The sequence below is a fragment of the Solanum dulcamara genome, chromosome 5, assembly GCF_947179165.1.
Source record: "Solanum dulcamara chromosome 5, daSolDulc1.2, whole genome shotgun sequence".
NCBI lineage: Eukaryota > Viridiplantae > Streptophyta > Magnoliopsida > Solanales > Solanaceae > Solanum > Solanum dulcamara.
Genome location: NC_077241.1, coordinates 55,772,288 through 55,780,245, shown reverse-complemented (window position 1 = coordinate 55,780,245; position 7,958 = coordinate 55,772,288).

Here is a 7,958-nt window from a genome sequence, read left to right as displayed (position 1 = left end):
GGATAACCGCATGTTAGCGGCTATTTTAAGTGCTAAAACCTTCTTAAAATAATAATATGAACCACGTACCCTTTTTCTCTAAATTTTTAAGACTTAAATCTGTTAGAGTCTTTTAAATTAAGTTTTCTTAATTTCTTTAAAAAATTAAGTGGCGACTCCTCATTTACTAAAATTGATTTTTTCTTATAAAGATGAAATTAATTTTACACTTTGTCCATTTTTCGACATAACAACTATGACCATCAAAATATTTTCTAAAATGACTGAACAAATGGAATCAACATAATCTAGCAATTGGTAGCTAGTTTATTTCCTTTTAGAAAATAAATTTACAAAAGTCTAAAAGTATAGTGAACATTTGATATTGATTTATCATTTTATATTATAAATTGAAACATATTTGAATTAGTTGTAAAGTATACTCATATAAATGTTTGTATCATGATATTTATAGTATTGAGAAGTATAGGGACGAAACTATCGGTAAAGGAGAGGGTGCCACGACATACGTTTCAATTGAAATTTTGAGGGAAAATTATGCGATAAATAAAAATATACTACTTAATTATTTAACATAGCAATAGTTAAAAAATATTACTGCTCGCCACTAACGTTTAGTACTATTTACGCGGGCCACTTTCAGTTTTGTATATCCAAATACATTACCATATTTTTGGTTCCCCCATTATACAAAGTAAACTTTCTCTCTCTTAATAATCTTTTTACTAATTATTTTTTTTTTGTTGTGAACAATATTTTCCGGCAAGAACAGTGTTCTCCCGCGTGAACAGTATTTTTCGACGGCAACCAGGTGCATTTCGACTAGACTTGGTACCTCCGGTTTCCATATATTCTTTGTTCATACACTTGTCGTTACATTTTTGCTAACTTTAGACCCGTGAATAAATTATTAGTTCATACGTGTTTTCGTGGCTTTGGATAGGGATGGTAGACTAAGGCCATGTTCTCGCTCGGGGACAGGGACGAGGGTAAGGAGGGTAAGTGGATTAAAAGAGTGTCTAGACTGAGAGTAGGTTTTTGAAACATTGGCACGCTAACGGAAAAGTCCATAGAGCTAGTTAAGATTCTTAAGAAGAGAAAAATTAATATAGTTTGTGTCCAAGAGACCAAATGGGTAGGTTCTAAAGCTAAGGAGGTAGACGGGTATAAGCTTTGGTTCTCCGGTAGATCGAAGTATAAGAATGGGGTAGGCATTTTAGTAGACAGTGATTTACGAGACCAGGTGGTCGAGGTTAGGAGAATCAATGATAGGATGATGTCGATTAAGGTGGTCATTGAAGGGATAACTTTGAACATTATTAGTACCTATGCGCCGCAAATGGGCCTAGGCGAGGAGGAGAAGAGGCACTTTTGGGAGGATTTAGATGAGTTAGTGGAAAGCATACTGCCTACCGAGAAGCTGTTCGTGGGAGGAAATTTCAATAGGCACATCGGGTCTATTTCGGGGGGGATATGATGATGTGCATGGAGGCTTTGGCTTCGAAGACAGAAATAGAGGAGGAGTTTCACTTTTGGAATTCACAGGAGATTTTAGGTTGGTGATAGCCAACTCGAGTTTCCCAAAGAAGGAGGACCACTTGGTAAACTTCCGTAGTACGGTGGCTAAGACTCAGATAGACTTTTTACTCCTTAGGAAGGATGATAAAGGTCTGTGCAAAGAATGTAAGGTTATTCCGATAGACAACCTTACAATCCGACATAAGCTCTTAGTGATGGATTTAGGGATCAGGATGACGAAGAAGAAGAGGGTCGGGGATGATCGACCTAGGATCAAATGGGGGAGTTTGACCACGGCTAGTTCCCTGGAGATGGGATAGAAATTGAAGGACATGGGGGCTTGGGATAGTAGTGGGGATGCGACCAGTATGTGGGATAAGACGGCTAGTTGTATTAGGGTTGTAGCAAGGGAAGTGTTGGGAGTCTCGACAGATAGTCGTAGTCGGCATTGAGGGGACTGGTGGTGGAATGGAGAAGTGCAAGAGAAGGTGGAAGCAAAGAAAATGACATACGCGAAATTGATAGAAAGCATGGATGAGGTAGAGAAGTGGAAGAATAAAGAACTTTATAAGATAGCGAGAAAGGAGGCGAAGTCAACAGTTTCGACGGCAAAAACGGCAGCTTTTGAATGTCTTTACGCTGAACTAGAAGAGAAAGGAGGAGATAGAAAATTATTTAGACTAGCCATGGCGAGGGAGAGGAGGGCACGCGATGTGGATCAAGTGAAGTGCATTAAGGATGAGCATGGAAAAGTATTGGTAGATGAAACTCTCATTAAGCAGAGATGGCGGTCATACTTCCATAAACTCTTGAATGAAGAAGGTGACAGAGAGATTGTGTTGGGAGATTTGGATCATACAGCGAGACGTCATAATTTTGGGTGTTCCGGGAGTATTACGGTCAAAGAGGTTAAGGGTGTTGTGCATAGGATGCACTGCGGAGGAGCGACTAGGCCCGATGAGATCCATAGAGAATTTTGGAAGAGCGCGAGCTCGGTAGGTTTGGAGTGGCTGACTAGGTTATTTAATTTCATATTTGAGACGACAATGATGCCCAAAGAATGGAGGTTGAGCGTAATGATCCCTCTATACAAAAACAAGGGGAATATCCAGAGCTGCAATAACTATAGAGGTATCAAGCTTCTAAGCGATACTATGAAAGTGTGGGAAAAAGTGGTGGAGATGAGGGTGAGAAGAGGCGTGTCTATTTCAGAGAACTAGTTTGGATTTATGCCGGACGTTCAACTACAGAAGCCATCCATCTTATGAGGAGATTGGTGGAGCAGTATAGGGAGAGGAAGAGGGACTTGCATATGGTATTCATTGACCTAGAAAAGGCTTACGATAAAGTGCCACGAGAGGTACTATGAAGATGTTTGGAGGCTAAAGGTGTACCTGTGGAGTACATTAGGATGATCAAGGACATATATGAGGGTGACAAAACTAGGGTAAGGATAGTAGGAGGGGACGTATAGCACTTTCCAATTGTGATGGGGTTGCATCAAGGATTAACTCTTACTCCATTTTTATTTGCCTTGGCGATGGATGGATTGACGCGAAAAATTCAAGGTGAGGTGCCATGGTGTATGTTGTTCGTGGATGACATAGTCCTGATCGATGAGACTCGTAGCGGTGTTAATGCTAAGCTAGAGGATTGGAGACGTACCTTAGAGTCTAAAGGGTTTAAGCTGAGTAGGACCAAGATAGAGTACTTAGAGTGCAAGTTCAGTGGGACACCCCAGGAGGTTGGCGTGGAAGTTAGGCTTGGTGCCCAGGCCATTCAAAAGAGAAGTAGTTTCAAGTATCTTAGGTCTATTATGCAAGGCAGTGGGGAGATTAACAATGATGTCACACATCGTATTAGGGCAGGATGGACGAAATAGAGACTCACTTCCGGAGTGCTATGTGACAAGAAGGTTCCACCACAACTTAAGGGCAAGTTCTATAAAGTGGTGGTTATACCGGCTATGTTGTATGGGGCGGAGTGTTGGCCAGTTAAGACCTCTCACGTTCAAAAGATGAAAGTTGCCGAGATGAGAATGATGAGATAGATGTGTGGGCACACCAGGAGTGACAGAATTAGAAATGAGGTTATTCGGGATAAAGTGGGAGTGTCCTCGGTGGAAGACAAGATACGAGAAATGCGACTGAAATGGTTTGGGCATGTGAAGAGGAGAGACACAGGTGCCCAGTACAGAGGTGTGAGAAGTTGTCCATGGATGATTACAGAAGAGGTAGGGGTAGACCGAAGAAGTATTGGGAAGAGGTGATTAGACAGGACATGGTGCAGTTACAGCTTACGAATAACATGACCCTAGATAGGAAAGTGTGGAGGACCCACATTAGGGTAGAATGCTAGTTCATAGTCTTGTTATTCTTCCCTATTAGTACGCATAGTATTGCATTACGATCGCTTGCGCTCTGATTTCTATTATTTTTGTTATTATATAATACTTTTTATACTCTATTTTATTTGTGACGCTTTCGTTATCTGTTATCTCATAGCTCTTTGAATTTCTTAACCGTATCTGACCTTTTTATTATGTTTGTATTGAGCTGAGGGTCTCTCGAAAACAGCAGTCCTATCTTGGTAGGAGTAAGGTCTGCGTACACTCTACTCTCCCCACACCCCACGATGTGGGTTTTTACTGGGTTGTTGTTGTTGTTGTTGTTGTTGTGTATCCCTCTCAAATCTTGCTCCTAAAATTTTTGTGTCTCTCTCCATCGTCTTCTCCAACACAAATTTTGTATATCACTCTGTCGTCTTCTCTATCCAGGTCACTTTCTCGATCTTCATCTCAATACACTTCTCATCCTTAACGATTAGTTTTTTCTTTGTACTCTCACTTTTGATTTTATTTGAATTGATTGATTTCTGGATGGAGAAGGCACCTAATTGAGGTTTAGAGTGAAAGGGAAAACCTAGGGTTTTCAAAACATAGAAAATTAAACTCAGCACTCATTGTCATGGGTGCATCAATGAACATAGTGATCCCACTCCTAAGTCAATGTACCAACAAATGGGGAAGATATTGAGGTATTTGTATATTTTTATGTCTAATTTATGTATGTATGTATATATATATATATATATATATATATATATATATATATATATATATATATATATATATCATTAAGTACGATTAGTTGAATATTTGGTTTGTATACAGTTGTACCTTGTTTGTTATACGATTTTGTTGATACATGCATTTGATTTGTATAAGTTATGAAAAATTATAACTGTATAAATTATGAATTTGTATATAATTATCTTGTTTATATATGATTTGTTGATACATTTGATTTGTAGATATTAGATCATAGGATTTAGACAGTATGTTTACATGAAATGTAAAGATTGATTATATATTTTGTATATGTATAATTTTGTTGACATAGTTTTTGGATATTTGTATGAAAATTATTGGAAAAATTTGTATATGTTTCAGAATAATATCTGTATGTGTATGAATTGACTACTATATTTATTATTATATGTATAATTGCTAAGTAATTTGTGCATGTTTGTAGATTTAGTAATTTCTGATTTTGGTATGAAACTCTAATGAGATACAATATTGTGATTTATGGGATTGTTTCTCTTTTTCCAGAACCGAAATTAATGCCCATTTTCCTCAAAAAAATTTGAAAGCCGAATAACATAAATTATTAAATGTACGGGAAATATACAAACAGAAATACCTATAGCAAAGTTATGAAGCGTAATTATGCAAACTTTAGCTATGGAGGCTAATTGAGTTTTCTCTCTTAGTTATTTATGATATTTCCTCATTTTTGTATAATATATATATATACTGGTTATCGATGCACGAGCCCAATAACATTAATGTTACATCTATAATTTATTTAAGTCGTGCATTGTCACGGCTCGATTTCTCGAGTCATGGTGGTACCTACTATAATTCACCAGTAGGTAAGTCGATCTGTATCCCGGAACTACAAGCAATGGGATCAACGGTAGAAACTAAAACTAGAAATTAAACCATAAAAAATTTACAACAGGATAACCAGAAGCAAGCCAAAAATATATACAACAAAAGATCCCTTCCAGAATCTGAAAGTCACATATACAGAGATGTCTAAATAAATGAGTACAAGTCCCAAAGGTGGACCACGAAAATAAAAGACTTGTCTCAAAAAGTAAAAGAATAGTTAACTATATATCAAAGGAGACATGTAAATCCAAAACGTCATATGCTCACCCTCGCCTCCATAGTCAGACTATTTCAGACTCGAGTCAACGTTGGATGCTGGTGTTCATTCCTGTATCACTAAAATAAATATAGAGTGTAGTATGAGTACCAAAATAACAGGTAATCAAGAGGCATCATAGAGAACTTGAAAAGTAAAAGCAATATGAAAAGTAGGAATAACACAGATAAGAAGTAGAGGTGTGGATTTTTAAGTAGGAATGCACATGAGTGTAAGAAAGAAGCTAACTTAAATAACTACAGCTAACTACACCCAACAGTCCCCAATAAGCCAAGAAGGTACACTCATGCGCAAGTTTAAATAAAAACTTGAGTGGACCCCCATAAGCCCAACAGATACACATAGTAGCTAAAACTACTAGGGATATTTAACAGTGAGTCCAGTAGGAAAAATGTAGCTCAGATCTTGAACCGCATATAGCCTACAAGTAACCGATAATAGACACCCAACAAAGAAGTTCAGAGCACTTTCTTCGAACTACGGATGAATCTCAAAGTAGTCAATAATGGCAGCCCAACTAAGTAGTATAGAGCCCAAACCTCGAACCGCGGATGAGTCTCAAAGGGGCAATAAATCATAGCCAAACTATATCAACTTAGTAAAGGATAAGAGAGAAACATGACCAAATCTTGAATCTGTGAAGATAGTGGCTGCCAAATGATATCATGTCAAATCCTCATCATAAAATAACCATGGAACAACGTCCATTCTCAAATAATAAACCCAACTCTCCAAGATCGAACCACATATAGTCCCAACTTGTCAAGTGAAGCCCATAACCTCAAATTACCAACGTATGGGCCATAAAAAGAGGGAGAAGGGTTAGAAGGTCGTCAAAGCTGAGGCAACACTAATCTAAGGCCTTTACTACCAGACCCAATTTTTCTATGTTAGTCTATAGGGAGCTAAACCGTCTGAGTCAACATGGGAGATGGAACAAGGCCTAAGGGCTCCAAATATCGCAAGTCTATGACAAGCACTAGTTTAAGCCTAGACTAAGGCCAAACATACTCTCAAGCTTAATAGGAAGTAAGAATAAACTAGGCCACAAGGTATGGATGATCAACAACTAAGAGTATTATGCTATCAATTTCCAAAAATACTTGATAAGTACCTAAAACATGGTTTCACATAAATAACCATGATCAAGAACCTAACCAACCCGAATTCAACTAATCAACATGATTTCATATATTCAAGCTCAATCTAAGGGGAGAAAAGTTATAGCCTACCTTTAGGCTGATCGCGCTCCCTCCCAATCAAGTCTCTCTATCTTTTTCCTTTTGTACGGCCTTAAAATGTTGTCACACTATCGAAAATAGAATCACAATATTAATACGGTTGTTTAGACACTAAATTCACTTAAAATAGAAATGGACCAATTTTGGAGTCAAAAATAAAAATATGGGACCTGTGTTGGAAATTATAGAATTGACTCCATAAAAATGTCCTAATTAGCTCTCTGAACTTGTGTTCCAAAATGGAACATAATTTGGAGCTCGAAACAACTGGAATCAACTACAAGAAATATTTTACCATTGAAGCTAAAGAAAAGGGACTATGACTGCAGGTTAAACACAAAATTTACCTCAAATGAAGGTTCCCCAACACATTCCAAACACTCTAATATGTTTCCACGATAATTCCCAACAACTCAGCCTTTGAATCACCTAATTTGGAGCTAAAATAGTGAAGATATCATACTTTGAAGGTTTGTGGGAATAGCTGATCGGGTCTGGTCTTTTATTGAAGGACCAGACAAACTTGCTCATTGCGATCACGAAAACATTTGTCTTAATTGCAATTCCTGCTCGGCCTCCAACTCCTTTCGAATTTTTATAACCCTATTTCCAATCTTCCTTATTATGAAGCATTTCGTTCTCCTTTACTTGGAGCTATTTGATAGCATTATAAACTATCCGACTCACATAACGACTTTTAAGAAACTTAAGAGCCTTCCCAGAAATTTGAGAAGCTTAAGAAGCATTCTAAGGTACCAAAGTACGGGGTGTAACATCCTTCCCCCCTTTAGAACATTCGTCCCTGAATGTTAACTAGCCTCATAAGGTCTTACGAGTGCTTCAGGATTCTCCTGTACTGGCTGCCATTCATAGGCCTTGTATTAACTAATATGGTCTATTTAAGAAGGTAGATTACCTGTAGGCATAGAGAACAGGTGATATTTCTTTTTCATTTCTTCTTTCC